Below are 18,628 nucleotides of genomic sequence, written 5' to 3' on the forward strand. Positions count from 1 at the left end.
TATTCATATAGTTGGCTTTCAAGAATGATTAGCCAATTGTCAATCAATAAACTTATCTCAATGGTGACAATGCTGAAGGCTGCACTCTTGAAGTCTAGTCTGAGTCAACATAGATCATTCCATTCTCACCAGCTAAGCATGATTGGCCTCATTTTATGATGAAGAAGCTAAGGCTCAGAAAGGTTAAGAAACTTGCTTGACATCAGCAGCTACTAAGCAGAGTGTTGGGATCAACACTGAACTGCACCTCACCCCAGCACACACAACCTCTTCCCTACTTCAGTCCTGCACTCCTGGAAGCCCGGCCCCACCTACACCTTCCCAGCTCCATCTGTACTGTCCCTAGGAGGGATGTGTGTGTGAACAAGAACCTTGCCCAGCACCCTGAGGTTGGGACCCAGAGCACCTGTGCCCTTCATGAATCCCTCAGCGGTGAAGACTGACACGAATGCCACAGCAGGCAAGGGGATGAACGCCCCTTAGGTTGCCCGTGGGAGAGGTGTATGTGTCATCCACCCATAAGCAAGCATGAAGATCATACCATCTGCATTTTAAATTGGCCTCATTTCTACACACTTTTGTTTCCACTTTTACTTTTCCTCTTTCTTTCTCAACTTTTTCCAATCCATATTTTATGCATGTTTGTTAGATACTTTAAATCATATTAGGAATAAGTTACGAGTGACATAAACAAGCTGGCAAACAAAGTCTGCAGAAGGTCCACTTGAATGCCCCAGGAAAACCAAAACAGACCAGGGTAGAAGCTGCCCTCCCTTCTGACAGACCCCAATGCAGCCCTGCTAGTGCCGGGTGAGTCACCCCGGAGAGCCCCAAAGCCCACCTGCCTCACAGAGCCTGGAGAAACTGAACGAGCTGCCAGCTGTCCTGGACGTGGGGCCTCCAGGCAAACAGAAGACAAGGGAACCGAGGCTTGGCCACCTAACCTTGTAAAACGGAACAATTCGGCACCCTCCAGATGGCAGAGGGGTGGGAACACAGGAGGCTTGCCCCTAGTGCCCTGTCCCAGGGAACAGGACTCAGGTATTGTTTTCAGAATGAGGCGTAGGAAGCATCTACCTCAAATCTTGCTAACTGTTCAAGGGCCAGTGTCATCAGTGCATGGCCAAATTTGAAATTTTGTCTGAAACCAACCTAAGCTTCAGGTTTGGGTGGGCGCTGGTGATAATTTAATTGTACAAGGTGGGAGGGGGTATATTTTTAACATGTAAATTAAATCATATATCTCCCTTGCCTAAAAGTCTCCAACAGCTTGCTATGTCACTTAAACAAAACCCCAAGACCCACAGCTTGGTCTTGCCATGCCTGCCTCTGGGAGCCACCCTGTCAGCCTCATCCCTTTCTCACTGCACTCAAGTGAGCACCCTGCTTGTCTCTCATCCTGGGACATCCCCCACCACCCTGATCTTTTCAAGGATGGCTGCCAGGACTCAGCTGAGCCAGAACTTCCTCCATGGGGTCACCCTGAAGGAGTTCAGGACACACTACTCCAAAATATGCTGCTTTGGTATATTGGTTACTTTAAGCTGAAGACATTTGAAAACCATCAGATGCTGGGAGAGGCTTTCTCTGAACTCCTCTAATCTGCCTAAAGACGTATCCTCCTAAAGGAATTCCATTGTCTTCAATCCCCTCCCCAGGAGTCTTCATCAACCAGAGAAACTGGACTCTTACCACCGGGCAGGATGCTAGAAGTCCACACCATGCCCATACAAAACTGGCCCAAACTGTCATTTCTCCCACCTACTCTTCCAAGGTCTCATCTGTCTTTCCTAAAAACTGTTTAATCTGCCCTAAGTGGCCTACCTCCCCTTCCCCTTCCCCTAGGGAAACAAGCTCTCACATCTTACTGCTTTTTAGGATATTCAGTTTTTATCCTGGGATGCTCCTGTGCACGTAATAGTTAAAACTAATAAATTTGTTGATTTTTTTCTCCTGTTAATCTGCCTGTTGATCGTTTATTTCATAGGCCCAGCTACAGAACCCAGGAGAGGAGAGGGGACGTCTTTGCTTCCCCTAACACCCTTCCCCAGCCCCCGGAGTCACTGTCCTGTCATCTCCCGGGTTATTTTTTCATGGCAGTGTCAGCATCCGAACCTACTCTGTCTTCACTGGGCTCTTGCCTCCAGAATATGAGCTCTGTGAGAGCGGGTCCTTGCCCCTTCGCCTCTTCAAGCTGTCAGTGTCCAGCCCAGAGTCCACTTGCACTTCGTAGGTCCTGCTGATGCCACCCTCTCCCCTTGGGGAAGCCTCATCCAGCAGAGGAACTCACCCAGCAACATACTGCACACATGGGGCACTTGAACTGAGCAACCTGGCCCCACAGCAGGCACTTGGTCTCCATAAAGTGCTGCCTCCGCAAATATTTGTCTCAGAAAGGCAAAAAAAGCAAGAAATCCAGAAGTGTCAGGGGTTTTTTGTTGTTGTTGTTTTTTGTTTGTTTGTTTTTTGTTTTTGTTTTTGAGACAGGGTCTCACTCTCACCCAGGGTGGAGTGCAGTGGTGCAATCTCGGCTATCTGCAACCTCCACCTCCAGGGATCAAGCAATTATCCTGCCTCAGCCTCCCGAGTAGCTGGGACTACAGGCACCCGCCACCATGCCTAGCTAATTTTTGTATTTTCAGTAGAGACAGGGTTTTGCCATGTCGGCCAGGCTGGTCTCGAACTCCTGACCTCAGGTGATCTGGCCACCTTGGCCTCCCAAAGTGCTGGAATTACAGGCATGAGCTATTACACCCGGCCTGTCTCCTCCTATTTCTACAGCTTTCCACATTTCTAGCCACACAGACTCTATCCTCCACCTGCAGGGCTCCCAGCCTTCCCTGATTCAGCTGAGGAGCCTTGGCAAGGTGCCCACAGAGGATGCTGGGTCTCTGGGAGCTTGGACTATGTTCTTCCTGCTCATCTGCACGTCGACCAGGGTGTATTGAGCACATGGCACAGCATCTGGCCTGCAGCCTGCCCTCAGTAAAATTCTTGTTGAATGAATGAATAAGAGTGAGCCTGGAGGAAGATGGGTAAGCATGATCAAATGCCTCTGATCCCTGATAGGACAGTACATCATGGCACCACTCAGGACCACTTCAGCAGTCCCCAAACTTAAACAGGCCCCCAAGTCTCCCCAGGGAGCTTCTTAAAAATGCAGATTCCTGGACCTCACCCTGCAGATTGTGGAGCTGAGACACGGCTAGGTTTGGGAATCACGGCATCCAATATTAGGAGCTGATAGATGACTGTACACTATATGCTTGGCCCAGTGCAGGCAGGAGGATGACTTGTGTCCAGGAGTTGGAGACCAGCCTGGGCAATATAGTGAGACCTCATAAGAGGAAGGAGAGAAAGAAGAGAAAGAAGAGAAAGAAGAAAAAGAAGAAAAACAAAGAAAGAAAGAAAGAGAAAGAAAGAAAGAAAGAAAGAGAAAGAGAGAAAGAGAGAGAGAAAAGAAGAAGAAGGAGGAGGAGAAAGAGAGAGAGAGAGAAAATTATGTACTTATTCTCCCCCTTAGTTGGTCAATGGCTCTGAATTTCTGGATCGTGATGAGGCTGTGCCACTTTCTGTGCTGTACGGAGCCTGTGCCCTCTTGGGCACTTGGTAAATTGTGAATGTATATTAATAGTCATAAAGTTTTTCCCTTTATCCTTCCAAGCTTCTTCTAAGGGGGAATCCAGTTCTTCCCTCTCACTGTGAATGGTGGGCTTACAGGTCTTGAAAAGAGCATAAAGGAATTAGCCTGGTGATGACAGGAAAGTGAGTGCATCCTTCCTGAATGCAGCCAGCAGCTGCTGGGAGAGACTCCAGGAGACCAGCTCAGGCTCAGAGGAAAGTGAGTGTGTTCTTCAATCAAACCATATTAAGTGCTACAAGAGTCACTTTAAAAGGAGGTGACAGAAAAACACCGAGGGAAAACTGGCCCTAAGGTAATGTGGGCCTGAAATCGAGTCTTAAAAAAGAGACAGTTTGGGAAAAGGTGAGGTATGAATGGAGAGAAATCAAATACTGAGCATGACCTCCCAGCAGAGAGTTGAAAACAATACAGCAGGATTTCCAGCAGAGAAGAGTTTATTAATAACACTAATAATATAATGAAATGTACAGTTGTGAGGCGCTTCTCCTTCAGAGAGGTCAAAGCATTTTCCTGTGTGGCCAAATCCCTCTGCAATCTGATTCAGTGGTTTCTGTGGCTGGGATGGAAGGGAGGAAACTGAGGCATGGGGTGACAGGGTGAAATTAAGCCGCCTGCAACATTCACAGCAGATCAGACCCATGTGAGATCAGACCTCCTTGAGCCCAGGCTGGGTCGCGTGGTAGCCTGTGCAGAACATTGGTGCCTCCCTCCCTGAGCTCCTCCCCTTGCAGCAGGCTCTGCTAGGCTGCCAAGGGGGCAAGTGGGCTGTGTTGATGTTTCTTTGTATTCGCATTGCTCTTAGGATAAAACCCACACTCCTTAGTGTGGCATCAGGCCGATGTCTTCATGATTAAGCAACACCCTCCTCTCCAGCCTTTGTTACAGCAGCAACTAGGAAACTAATACCTGACTCAGGGGTCATCCAGGGGTAGAGAAAGAGTATCCTAGTCATTTCCTGCAGCAATAACAAAATACCTGAGATTGGGTAACTTATAAAGAACATAAACTTTTTATTTCTCACAGTTCTGGAGGCTGGAAAGCCCAGGACCTGGGCACTGGCAGATTCCATGTGTCTGGGGAGGGATGCTGTCTGCTTCCAAGTTGGTGTCTTGTTGCTGCATCCTCCAGAGGGGAGGAGCACTGTGTCCTCACATAGCAGACGGGACAGGAGGGATGAAGTTGCCCCTTCAAGCCCTTTTATAAGGCACTAATCCATTCATAAGGGCCAAGCCCCCATAGCCTACTCACCTCCTAAAGGCCTCACCTTGCAACACTATTGCATTGGGAATTAAGTTTCAACAGGAATTTTGGAGAAGACACAAACATTTAAACCATAGCAGAAGGAAATGGGCCCCCTCCCCCTCCAGCCCCTTCAGCCTCAACTACTACGGTGGCCCCACCTGCCTGTTCCTGTTTCTCAATTATGCCAACAAGTGCGCCAGGGTCTCCGTCTCCACACCGGGGCTGGGAGAGTCCAACCCTCTTTCTCCACCTGGATAGCCCCTGAGTCCTTGTATTCGTTTCCTAGTTCCTTCCTAACAACATACCTCAAATTGGGCGTATTAAAGCAACAGAAACGTATGGTCTTAGTTCTGGAGACCAGAAGTCTGAAATCAAGATGCTCACCAGAGCTATGCTCCCTCCGAAGGTGTGAGGGCCTCTCTCCTAGACTCTGGTGGGTCCCTGGCTTGTGGCGGCATAACTCCAATCATCACCTGGCACTCCCCCTGTATGCGCGGCTGTTCCTGTGCCCAAACCTTCCCTTTTTTTTTTTTTTTTTTTTTTTTTTTGAGACGGAGTCTCACTCTGTCTCCCAGGCTGGAGTGCAGTGGTGTGATCTCGGCTCACTGCAAGCACAGCCTCCCGGGTTCCCGCCATTCTCCTGCCTCAGCCTCCCAAGTAGCTGGGACTACAGGCGCCTGCCACCACGCCTGGCTAATTTTTTTGTATTTTTTTAGTAGAGATGGGGTTTCACCGTGTTAGCCAGGATGGTCTCAATCTCCTGACCTCGTGATCCGGCCGCCTCGGCCTCCCAAAGTGCTGGAATTACAGGCGTGAGCCACCGCGCCCGGCCCAAATCTTCCCTTTTTAATAAGGACACCAGTCATATTGGGTTGGAGCCCATTCTAATGACCTCATTTTAACTTGATTACCCCTGTAAAGGACCTAATTCCAAATAATGGCACATTCTGAGGTACTGGGGCTGAGGATTCCCACATATCTTTCTTGCAGGGAACACTGTTCCACTCATAATGGTCCTAAAAGCCATAATTTGAGCATCATCCCTAGGCCAGGCTGGGCTGAGTGCCCTTCCCCTGCACCTCTCTGGTGTCCTGCCTGGTCCTCATCACACCACACTATGAAGCCCACTTGTCTGTGCTCCCCACTTGCCTGTGACTCTGAGAGAAGAAATGGAGGCTTCTCTCAGATCCTACTCAGCTGGGTACATTGTGGGCATCAAACATGTTCCAACGAATGAACGCAGATGGTGATGGATCTTGCCAACGGTGGTGCTGGCTCCATTACCCGCCATCACCACAGGAGTACAGGTGAACACATGGTCAGCAGGCTTGAGTGACCTCTGTCCGGACTCCGGCCTCAAGGACAACTAGGTGAGCTGGCAAATTTAGTCCAGTTGTCTCATGCCAGCCTGGTCCCGACAGCTGGAAACTTCAGCAAAGATGGGGCCCACAGGATGGCATTTCAGGAGCTCCAAACCATTGTCCTGAATGTCATCTTTCAAGCTGTGGTCATGAATGGCTGCCAAGATGAAGAGAATCTTTTTTTTCTAGTTGTTTTTCTCCCTGATCTTTCTCAGTACCCCGTGGACCCATTCTTCTAGATGAGAGCCCTTGAAGGGGAACAACAGCATAAACTCAAAGCTGTTGCTAAAATGTGCAGCTTGCTTCTGTCCCAACATGCAGAGCAGTTGCAGGGCCGCCACTCACCCATTACTTTCTCATATTCACTCTGCTGCAAGTCAAAGGCCCACTCAGGGCTGGCTCACGTCCCTGTTGTGGCTGGACCAGTCAGGACATTGCTCAGTACTGGGTTTCTGACTGTAGCATCTGGCCTGTTCAAAGCAAGTTTTGAAATTAAAACCACTATCTTTCTACCCAGCTATGGTAAAAATGCTGAAGATTAATTTGGAAGTGTAGGTCACAGCTGTTCTTCAATAACTGGCACATCTGTGTGGACGCTCTTATTTCTGTCTTAGTTCTTTCCTGCTGCTCTAACAACATATCTTAGACTGAGTAATGTATAAATCACAGAAATTTATTGCTCATAGATCTGGGCATTGGGAAGTTCAAGATCAAGGAGCTGGCAGGTTTGGTGTCTGGTGATGGCCCATTTCTAATGATAGTGCCTTCTAGCTGTGTCCTCACATGGTGGAAGGAGCATGCAAGCCTTCTCAAGCCTCTCTTATACGGACGCTAATGCCATCTACCGGGGGTTTACCCTCATGACTTAATCGCATCCTAAAGGCCCTGGCTCTTAACACTATTACATTGGAGATTAGGCTTCAACATATGAATCTGGGGAGGACACAAACATTCAAACCATAGCAAACTCCAATTTAATGAGCTATAAGATAAAGCTGTTTTCTCCAAGCTGGGCTGCTCACTCAGCGGTAGAACATCAATGAGCATTGTATTTGCATTTACCCTTTTGTTCCCAACGTGCTCTGGTGGGTTTGCACAGCATAACTCCAAGTTGTCTTATCTATGTCTTTTTGATGTGCTAAGATCCTTCCCAGGGAATGCAAAACACGTGAGCAGGGTGTGGCTGGAAGTGCCAGCACAGGTGGGAAGGATCAAGCCACTTCCCTTCTCCAGGGGTTCCTTCATGTTCTCAGGGATGTGAGTTCCCCATCCTTAGAGTACAGTCTTTGCTTTCCATCACTGGTTGTTACACTAATAATTAACAATAATAGCAATCATTTACTGAGCAACTTCACAGCACCCTCCGAACTAGGCCCCCTTGTCCACACTCTATTAGAGAAGAAGCCAAGGGGTTATTTGCCAAACACTGACACGGTCAGCAAGTGATAGATCTAGGAGTCTGGCCCTGGGTGATTCAATTCCAGGGCCTATTTTGTTGGCTGAGTCACCATCAACTCCTATGGGTCTTGAGAAATCAGAGTCAAAAACCAAACTTTGAATTGAATGAGACGTAACCCTGTCCTCTGCACATCCAGCACAAAGCACGTGAGCTGGTCTTACTGACATAACTGGACTGAATCTTCCTCAATTGTTTTCCCCATTCCTGTCCTCCAATCATTGACGCAGATGGTGGGATGAGGCAAGAAAGCCAACTGAGTGCAAGCACAGACTGAAGCAGCACCAAAGAGAAGAAAATAACCTCCTTGTACCCAAGTAAGCCTCCAGCAGATTGGGCCCTGTGGGGATCCTTGCACAGCCTCATTGTAACAGCTGTGCCCTGGGTTCTTGTCTCTGCACTATCTATAGACTGTGTGCACAAATGACACTGGTTCCTGCACGCCTCACAGAGAAAGTAACTCAGCTCCTACCAGGCAAGCAGAGAAGAAAATATGTCATAGGCTTCTATAGAAGTCATTCCTGTGCCAAGGCCAAAGGACAGGATGGATAGGAGACCAGGCTTTGTAGGAACTCTATATATGGACAGAGGAAGTGAGAAATGGCCTCAACTGACTCCAGAGACCAGACATGTGAATATTCTTCATTTTAATTGACTTCTAATTCACACACATGGACCCAGGAATGTTTATAAAACCCCACTTCTGACGTGGACTTAAAGCCTTAGTGACCCTGCAGGAGGAGTTGGAGGTGCTAAGGGAGGGTGAACCCCCTCCACTGCCTAAAGCCTTCCAGTGGCTCCCATTGCCTTTGGGAGGAAGTCCAAGCTCTTTGACCAGTCAGGAGGTCTGCACAGTGTGGCTTCTACACCAGCCCAGGTCACTGCCACACCTGTGCTCCTGGGCTTCTGTAGATTCTCTAACACGTCTTTCTCTCCTTTCTCCAAAGTAGCTATTCCCTATACCAAGCACACTCCTTGCCTGCTGACACCTGCTTATCCTTTGCATTTCTCCTCCTGAGGTTGTCTGAGCTCCCCAGAAACCCAGGTCAGTACATTTCCTAGGTTCTCTCCTAGCCCCTCTGCTCCCCTATTGAAGCACTCATCAGGATGGTGGAAACTGCTTGTTACTCAACAGAAAGCTCCCTGGAGGCAGGGTCCAGATCACCGTACCGTTACTGTCCACAGAGTGGACAATAGCATGGAGAAAACATTAACTGAAAAATGGATGGAGTAAATGAGAACAGGGGTAAAGCTTGATTTTTTCCTTCTGCCCCTGAAAGGCCTCTTCCACTCACTGTTTTCTTGCTGACAGAGTCCATCCAAGAAGGGAATGCCAAGGATCCACCCAAGTTCTCTGGGTTTTGACTGTATCACATCGAAAAATATAATCTGGCTACTATAAAAAAGACTAAAGATAACAATTGTTAGTGAGGGTGTGGAGAAAAGGGTACATTGTTGGTGGGAATGTAGATTGGTAGAGCAATTATGGAAAATAGTATGGAGGTTTCTAAAGAAATTAAAAATAGAACTACCATATGGCCTAGCAATTCCTCTTCTGAGTATATACCCAATGGAGATGAAATCTACCTTGTAAAGATATCTGCACTACCGTGTTCATTTTAATATTATTTATAGTAGCCAAGACATGGAGTCAACCTAAATGTCTGTCAATGGATGAATGGATAAAGAAAATGTGGGGCTGGGGCCAGTGGCTCATGCCTGTAATTCCAGCACTTTGGAAGGCCAAGACAGGAGGATTGCTTGAGCCCAAGAATTCAAGACCAGCCTGGGCAACATAGTGAGACCTCATCTCTACTAAAAATACCAAAAAATCGGCTGAATGTGATGGTGCATGCCAGCAATCCCAGCAACTCAGGAGAGGCTGCAGTGATTGCACCACTGCACTCCAGCTGGACAACAGAGCAAGACCATGTCTCAAAAAAGAAAAGAAAAAAAAGTGACACATATATATATGTGTGTGTGTATATATATATGTGTGTGTGTGTATATATATATATATGATGGAATATCATTCAGCCTTAAAACAAAAAGAGATCTTGCCATTTGCCACAACATAGATGGACCTGGAGGATATTATCCTAAGTAAAATAAGCCAAACACAGAAAGAAAAATATGATCTCACTTGAAAGAGCTCAAAAACACCGAGATAGAGAATTCAACAGTGGTTACCACAGTCTGTGGAGAAGAAATGGTGGAGATATAGGTCAAAGGATACAAAATAGCAGATGTGTAGGATGAACAAGTCTAGAGATCTAATATACAACATCCTCATGTTAATAAAATTGTAGTGCATTAGGGATGTTTGTTAAATAAATAGATCTAAGCTACTCTTGTCACAAAAGAGTAACTATGTGAGATGACAGATCCCTTCATTTGCTTCACTATAGAAATCCATATGTCTGTATGTATCCCACAACATCAAGTTGTAAACCTCAAATATACACAATAATGTTTACTTTAAAAACAAAACATTGTTAGCAAATTAAAAAAAAAAAAGAAAGAAAATACAATCCATAAATCTGGGCCCAGGCTCCATCCATCAGACACCAAAGGCCACACCTGCCATCATCAATCATGGGGCTAATCCTGCTGTCAGCACCAGGAAGTGACGAGAGGGATGCAGGCCCAGCAACTCAGGGACACAAGCTTTGGCAGCTTGCCTTTGGATACTCAAATAGAGTGTCTAAGAAACAAAGAGGGCTGGGCGTGGTGGCTCAAGCCTGTAATCACAGCACTTTAGGAGTCGGAGGCTGGAGGATTAGTTGAGCCCAGGAGTTTGAGACCAGCCTGTGCAACACAGGGAGACCTCATCTTTACAAAAATAAAAATAAAATAGCTGGGGGTGGCGGTGTGCACCTGTAGTCCCAGTTACTCAGAGGCTAAGGGGAGAGGATCACTTGAGCCTGGGAGGTCGAAGCTGCAGTGAGCTATGATTGTGCCACTGCACTCCAGACTGGGCAACAGAGCAAGACCTTCTCTCAAAAAAAAAAAAAAAAAAAAAAGGAAAAAAAAGAAAAGAAAAGAAACAAAGCAGACTTCTGTATATAGTGGGTGGAGAGATCCTAATAAAATGTTATTTTGTCATTTAGATATATATGAATTTTTCACCTGGATTAAAGATATACTAAATTTTCTTTATGAATAAAAACATGCTGCCAATTAACATTGACCTGCTGAAAAGAAGGAAAGCCAACTCTGATTCTTTTTAATGTCTGAGTAAGGTGGCAAATAGGTCTCTTTATTAGTATGGTTAACGTGATTAGGCCAGAGGCTATTTCAGCATTTTCCTGCCTTTGGAATTGTCTGATTAGGACTTTGGGGGAATAGCAGCAACGTACCTGTGAGTCCTAACTGCAGCGTCTGCCCTCATAATAACTACATGGGAGGACTCACACCCTCAACATCCTCCAGAAGACAGCCCAGGGAAGACAACTTTTAGGCTGTCCACCCATTTCTCAACAATCTCTCTTCTCTGGAAAGCTAAGTGCCCCAGACATGTTCGCACTCTGTGACCACCTCTCCTGGTACTGGGCAACTAGATTGGGCTAGAGCTGGAAATTTGCAATCAGGTCTATGAGCATCCAGTCTCAATCTGGGCTGGTCCTGTGAGCACAGGAGATTAAACACACACACACACACACACACACACACACACAGAAGAAGAAGAAGAACAGGGCCTCTGAGGACAGCCAGCTTCTGCTGAGTGGACCGAGCAGCAGAGAAAGTCCATGTGGAGAAATGGAACAGGAGTCAGCTGTGAAGTAAGCAACGAGGAAGGAGAGAGAGGAGTACTTCCTGGGTTCCCTTACTGCTCCCTCCCTGCCAACGCTTTCCCTTCTAACCCCTGGAGCCCTGTCCATGGCAAACCAATCACTCCACACCCTCAAACTCCATAGCGTTCTGCCTCCCCATGACTGACATCCCTTGAGGTGGTTGACAGCGGCTCACAAAGCCACTGACCTTGGTACTGCACCATGTTTATCTCCCAGATCATAACTGCACAGAAACGTTGCTTTCCCAGCACCCAGCCCAAGATTTAGTGCAGCAGATGTGCTCAATAAATATTTAGTGAGTGAGTATCAAAATAACTTTCCTTGAAGGCTTCTTGAGTGGAGGTTGTTCATTCACTCCCCTCCCACACACCATGAAGACAGATGGACATTCTTCCTGCTTCTAGACATCACTCCTCCTCTTTTATTAAAAAAAAAAAAAAAAAGTATCAACAAAAAACCAACAACTACTCCTCTCTGAAGTTTCTGACATCACGGTCATCCACCCATCTCAACTTTATTCCCCAAATCAAGTTCTCTCCATCCTACCAGGCACCTCACAGCCTGTGGTTTGATTCCATCCCCAACAATTCCTCCTCAAGGTTTCACAGAACCCATTTCAGAACAACACTTGGGAATGGCCTGGTGAGAAATTATGTGCCTAGTCTCAGGGTTACTCCGCAACTGGGACTAAGTATGTCAAAGAGGAGAGGTGAGTCCATTGTGTGAGTGTGGCTCATGCAAGTGCTAAAGTAGAAAATCAGCTTTGAAAAAAGGATCTTTCTTTTAATAATAAGTAGAGTTCTTAGTTCTCTATTAAAATTGAACTGGGTAAACATTACAGCTGTTAGCACTTCTCTAAGACAAGTACTCATTTAGCACCGTGGATAATAACCTGGAATTTTTTTTTTTTTTTTTTTTTTAGACAGTCTTGCTCTGTTGCCAAGTTGGAGTGTAGTGGCATGATCTTGGCTCACTGCAACCTCCCCCTCCCAGGTTCAAGAGATTCTCGTGCCTCAGCCACTGGAGTAGCTAAATACCCTGAATTTTTATATTCCATCAAGCACTGAGACAGAACAACGACATCTATTTATCTCCCTTTTCACACTGTACAAAACAAAGATAAGGAAGATGCCTCTGGAATGATGATAGGTGTGTTGGTACATTGATCTAGTCTCCTTTTATAAGGCTCTGATTAGTTCTGTGTGGCTCAATTAGTACAATTACATCCAAGGGGAGAAGTCCTACAAAGAAAACTACAATTAAACACAGTACATCTACCTTTGCCTCTCTTTGAACCCCTTGCATTTTTTGGTTTCTGCATAACTGAGAGCTGTGCATATGGAGAACTTAGCACAGAGAGCAATGTTGGCAATTGCTAACTAACATTGCTAAGGAAGACTTAACAGTGTAAGTGCCAGAGAGCTTCTTCTTGTAGAATCAGAGAGCAGGTCAGCTGTGTGATCCCCTGCCTGCAGCAGAGGCTGTGAAGGAAGAAGCCTCACATGCCCAGCCTGGCAAGCAGGGTGCAACTGCCCCCTCTCCCAACAAAAGATACCTGGCTATCACCAAATCGCAACATCCCTGATGCCAACCAACTAGATAATTCAGACCTAAGTTATTTCTAGGAAGCTTGAGGTAAATTTATCAGACTGTTGCCAAAGTCTATGCTTTACTTATAGACAGGAACATATGGGCTGATTGAACCATTTCCAGAAAGACAGTCTGGTCATTGGGAAATCTGACTGATGAGGGCTGGGAGGGAGAAGTGACACTGTTGACAGGAAAAAGGAGAAATTTAAAGGAGCAGCAAGACTCTCCTCCTCATAGAGAAGAGCAATGGACCAGACAGAGGCATCCCAAGAGTGACTGGAAAGTTTCAGGAATATCAGTGCCTTTAGAGTCATGGGTTTGTTTGTTTTTTTAATTTTTAATTGCAAATTATAATTGCAATATATTTATGGCATACAAGGTGATGTTTTGATATATGTATACAATGTGGAATGACTAAATCAAGCTAATTAATATCTCCATCACATCACATCCTTATTTTTAATGGTGAGAACATTTGAAATTTACTGTCTTAGCAATTTTGAAATATGCAATACATTATTATTAACTTTAGCACCACGCTGTGCAATAGATCTCAAAAACTTATTCCTCCTGCCTACCTAGAACTTTGTACTCTTTGACCATCTCCCCATGGATATAGATGCAAAAATCCTCAACAAAATACTAGCAAACCAAATTCAACAGCCATTAAAAGAATCATCTACCATGATCAAGTGGAATTTATTCTTGGGATACAAGGATGGTGTTTTAAAGCCCTAGGCCTTGTTGAAGAGTACTTGAATTTGTTTTGATAGAAATGGTATCTTGTTAGTTTTAAATTAAAATAATCCGCACAGTGATATTCATCTTATCCTGTTTATAACAGTGAAAAGCTGGCATTCTATGTATGAGAGAACATAATTAAATAAAATAAGGTAACTCCACTCAATGGACTATTACGATGTAATCAAGCCAAGGATTCAAAAAAGAACATTATACAATGGAAAATGCTTAAGATGCAATGCTAAGTCAAAATATGAAGGGAATCAAAGTGTACATAATGTTTACTATGATTTCACATTTTTTAAATAAAATTTAAGCCAAAAAATACATGGCCTGGCACAGTTCACCAAAGTACAAATGGTAGATATGTTTAGGTGGTAGGATTACAGACTTTTTCTTCCTTCTGCATACCAGTATGTTTCAAATTTAATGATCATGCACAGGTTTTAATGGATATATTTTATAAAAAATAATTACTTGAAAATATAAGTAAACTATCTCAATAGCCACACTATAAAAATCGCAGGGAATCAAAATATGAAGGTAAGGAAACCACTCTATGAAACTAAACTATTCACCTATTAAGAAGGTGAAGGAAAGCTGAAAAGACTTACAAGTTAGCAGAGCAATTACTCTCTGGAAGAAAAGAAAAACATGAGACTGATGCTTCAGACAGTACCCCTCTTTTGCTTTACCGCAAGGAAAAGAAGGAGCAAACAATGCTTTTCTTCTGGGAACTAGAATCAGGTGAGAAGGCTGTCCTTCACCTGCTGCATTTTTTATTTTGATTCCCCTGGACTTACAAGGGTTTTCATAACCTTTCTGTTCTGAAACTCCCAGGAACTAGAGTCGGAACCCAGGTACCACATATATCCTGAAACAACTGCAATTTCAAAAGATGTTTGCAGTCCATTGGGAGAGTGTGTTCCTGCAGATGTGAGCTCTCTGTGAGCAAGGATCAACTTTGTCTTATTCACTATCGCAAACCCGATGCCTAGCACGGTGCTTGATTCCAAAGGATGTCTCAAAGCACGTTTGTTGAATGAATGTTTTTTTCAATATTTTCTCAGAATCAGGGTTTGCCTAAGCAGAGACTGGAGTTCAAGGTTAGTCGAAAATTGTATTTTATCCTATTTAGGTGTTTTTTTCTTAAACATGCTATGGCAACATGTTATTTAGACAAATAATTTTGCTATTTTAATTAGTTTAAAAATTGTTCCAATTAACATGTGGTGTTACCTTTAACATAGTTATTCACCCATAGGAGAAAGAAGTTGCAGCCAGTCAGCACTATCCACCTAGTGCAATTTATCTGGATTATAGGCAGGCTGCAAAGAAGGACATCAACAGCCTCTGGGATACTACACTTGTAAACCCCAGCCTACCTCGTGATAACAATCGTTCCATTAATCCTAACCATTCCTGGGAAGGATGCCTGTGGGACTGCCGTTTGGCACCAGGGCTGGGAGGAAAACAGGAGCCGCCATGTTTAAACTTCAGAGCCGATAGGTGGACCAGGAGAACTGGTGCCAGACAGTGTCTCCCATGATGCCCTGCTCTGAGACTCTTCCCACAGGCACCACTGGAAGCCCAATTCAGTCAAAATTGCTTTTGTGCTAAATTGCTTTTCCTGTCACCAGTTTACAACACGTCACTGGTTCTTGTGCTACACAGACAAATTCAAAGATTTCACTGGCTTTTTCCTGTCCTGTCAGCTATCCAGCTGTCTACCATCTCCACAATGAAGGGCTCTGCAGCTCCTCCGAATGAATATAATAGTAAAAATGCTTTAAGCAAGTGAGGTCCTGGCAGTGTTCAAGGGCTTCCTCATTCCGTATCAGACCTTCACGTTAACCTTCACAGGGTGAGAATTGAGAAATGAAATTAGAAAAACCTTTAAGGAAATGGATTGTTGAGTTTAGCAAGAAGAGCCACGTTAACAAAGTCTTTCAAGTGTGGGAATGGCTTCTGCACTGTGAAGAGCTAATTCTCATCTCCTCTAAACCAAGAACAAGAAGAGCCTCGTTCAAGAGCAGGGCATCGTGGGAGACACTGGCTGGCAACAGTTCTCCTGGTCCAGCCACCAGCCCTGAGGTTTAAACAACTGAAACAAGAAGAGTTTCAGTTGAAACTTGAGGGATTTCATGTAGATTTCACTTACCTTTGTTTCTGTGACATTCTTTCCCTAGGATTCTCATCTTTCTGAGAAGTTTTTAAACAATTCAGTCTGAATGCAGAAGACAGAACAGATGGCCTTTAAGGACCTTCATCTTTAAGATGATGGACAATTCAAGAGCTTCAAGAGGAAACTGTAGCTTCAAGAGGAAATTGTCCTTTGATGGTCATTTCAATTCTAACAAACATTTTTAAAACACCAGGCACATATTCTCATACAGATGATGGCCTGGCAGCATTCTCATCCATTTCAACTTACTGATTGATTTCTTCTCTTCCTTATTGAGTACTGTCCACTTTTCCTCCAACTGGGGCTCTGGCCCTTTCATCCTATTCAGGTCCTTGTGCACTCACACTATTTCCTCTGCAATAAAGGAGGGTCTATTCCCCTTAAATTATACAGTCCCCTTAAAAAGGAAGATTATTGACCACTATGTCTTGGTCAACTTCCAACATGGGAAATTATTTTGCCTCCCTACAGTTTCCCCTGTCATTCTAATTAGAAATTCTATTTAATATCCCACTCAAAATAAAACCTGTTGCAGAAGGGGCTGCCTCAGAGGGACCTGCCTTTTCCAGCACAGGGGAGGCAACATTTCCGAGATGCATGACTAATACTCCTCGGGCAGAGGCTGAGTACATTGGGTTCCTTTGGGAGCAAAGGTACCTCCAAAAGATCAAATTAGTTTTCATTTTATGCCTGAGGGAGGCAATCCCACAAGACAGATTTTTTTTCCCTCCAGCATTTTGCAGCATATTCTCAGATTAAGAATCAAGACAAGAACTGCTTGGTAATATTGTGTGGATGACGCATTACATGGGGCTGATTCTGTGAGATCATGTCATCTTGTTCTGTTAGAGCAACTCAATGTGCCTTCCCTGTGCACCCCAGCTCTGTGAGTCACCGCGTGATATATGTCCAGGAAATGCAAAACGGTGCTGAAGACTAAAACAGTGCTAAAAACTCAGAATTAAAAAATTGAGGCTTCCGGCCTGGGAATGGAGAGTAAAAAAAGTAAACTCTGAGGTGGGGAGCAGGTCTTCATTTCTGTTTTTCTTTTCATTTGCCTCTATCCTTATTTTTGGTGTTATTTAAGTATAGGATTCTCAAGGGATCATAGTTTATAAATAAGCACTGTAGATAGTAACTGTTTTTGAAGTTTTATTTGCCTCAAAAATGAAGTTTATTTTCACCCCACATCCTAAGAAGATTTTGTTATCAAAAAATGACTAAATATCTGTGTGTAGAATGTACAGGATGAATGCTAAATACCATTGGCTAAATAAGCTCCACTCATGCCTAGAGAGTCCTGTAATACAAAACATACATACAAAATATATACATATATACATACAAAATATATACAAATTTACAGCATATTTGAATGACAATAGAATGAACAAACTATCAAAAATAATCTAACAAAGACCAAATATAAATTTAGTCTTATCCAAATACTTTCAATAGAAAAAAATTATGTGCTGGACCACAAACAGTGAGAATTCAAAGTTTAAAATCTTAGGCCGAGCCAGGAGGATCACTTGAGCTCAGGAGTTTGAGACCAGCCTAGGTAACATCGTGAGACCTTGTCTCTATTTAAAAAAAAAAAAAAAAAGAGTTTAAAATCTTTTCTTCTTTTGCCTCTATCTTCTAAATTTCAGTTAATAAAAGAATTGGTGAACCTAAGTTTGGTGAGCCAAACTTGCAGAAAAAGATAGAAACAGCAGAGATTAATCAAGCCAAGATGTTAACAAGGATAGAATCTCTTTCTGTCACAGTTGACCTTTCCAACCTAGTGCATAATACTTCTCACTCCAGGATCTTAAGGCACTAGGACAGCCACACAAATTAGCAGGAGTCCAGACCCCCAGGGTTGAAAAGTAATCAGACAGAGTACATGATAAATACCACCCATTCCTCAAAACCACCATCCTTCTCCTGTTCGAAGTATACTTTAATGGGCAGGGCAGCATCTTTCTGGGCTTTGAATGCTACAGGCCTGATTTAGACCAAAGTCTGGTTAAATCCAAAGAGGTTTGCCCCATTAAGCTGCCACTGTGTTCCATGGAGGGTGAATTACTCAGGGTAGTCACTTCAACAGGCAAAATACACTGGAACCATTACTGGGTTTGGAAGTCAGCAGACCAGGCGGAACCTGAAGGATCCTCTGTACCCAAACACTCACACCCCAGAGGAACTTCCATTCTCTCTGCCCCACACTCCACTTGTCTGACAACATGGAGCAATGAGGTGCCCTGTACTGGGCTGGGGCTGAGGACCCAGTGGGGCTGCCAAAGGAACATCATGTTATGGATGCACATGTGCCTTTACAATGCATTTTCTTTGGCTTGGCAGCTGAAGCATGGTATGTATAGGTGGCGGATGGTGGGTGGCAGGTGGAAAACTAAGAACCAACTTTGCTTTTTCCCAATTTTCAGGGCCAGCCATGGGAAACATCACTAGTGGTCCCAAATGAGTTCAAAGTGAGTGCCCTGGAGGAAATAGTAACTATTACAACTATAAAATATGCTCTCAACATTTGGGAGTTATAATGATGTTCATCCAAGAGCTTAGACATCATGGCAATGGCATGGCCTAAAATCAATGTACAAGACTAAATGATAT

At 44.4% G+C, this 18,628-nt stretch overlaps 1 long non-coding RNA gene across 3 annotated transcripts in view; it reads right to left on the bottom strand.

The window, feature by feature from the left end:
• LOC129061029 (uncharacterized) overlaps positions 1–18,628 on the bottom strand; it is an 80,650-nt gene that overhangs the window by 52,460 nt on the left and 9,562 nt on the right. For 2 of the 3 annotated variants that reach the window (XR_008527985.2, XR_010141169.1), the window contains exon 1: positions 15,213–15,372. The exons of the other annotated variant lie outside the window; for it this stretch is intronic. This is a non-coding gene — a long non-coding RNA (uncharacterized LOC129061029). Of the gene's footprint in view, positions 1–15,212; positions 15,373–18,628 lie in introns of those variants that run through there. 3 annotated transcript variants of the gene reach the window in all.

Source organism: Pongo abelii, chromosome 7, assembly GCF_028885655.2.
Source record: "Pongo abelii isolate AG06213 chromosome 7, NHGRI_mPonAbe1-v2.0_pri, whole genome shotgun sequence".
Taxonomy (NCBI): Eukaryota; Metazoa; Chordata; class Mammalia; order Primates; family Hominidae; genus Pongo; species Pongo abelii.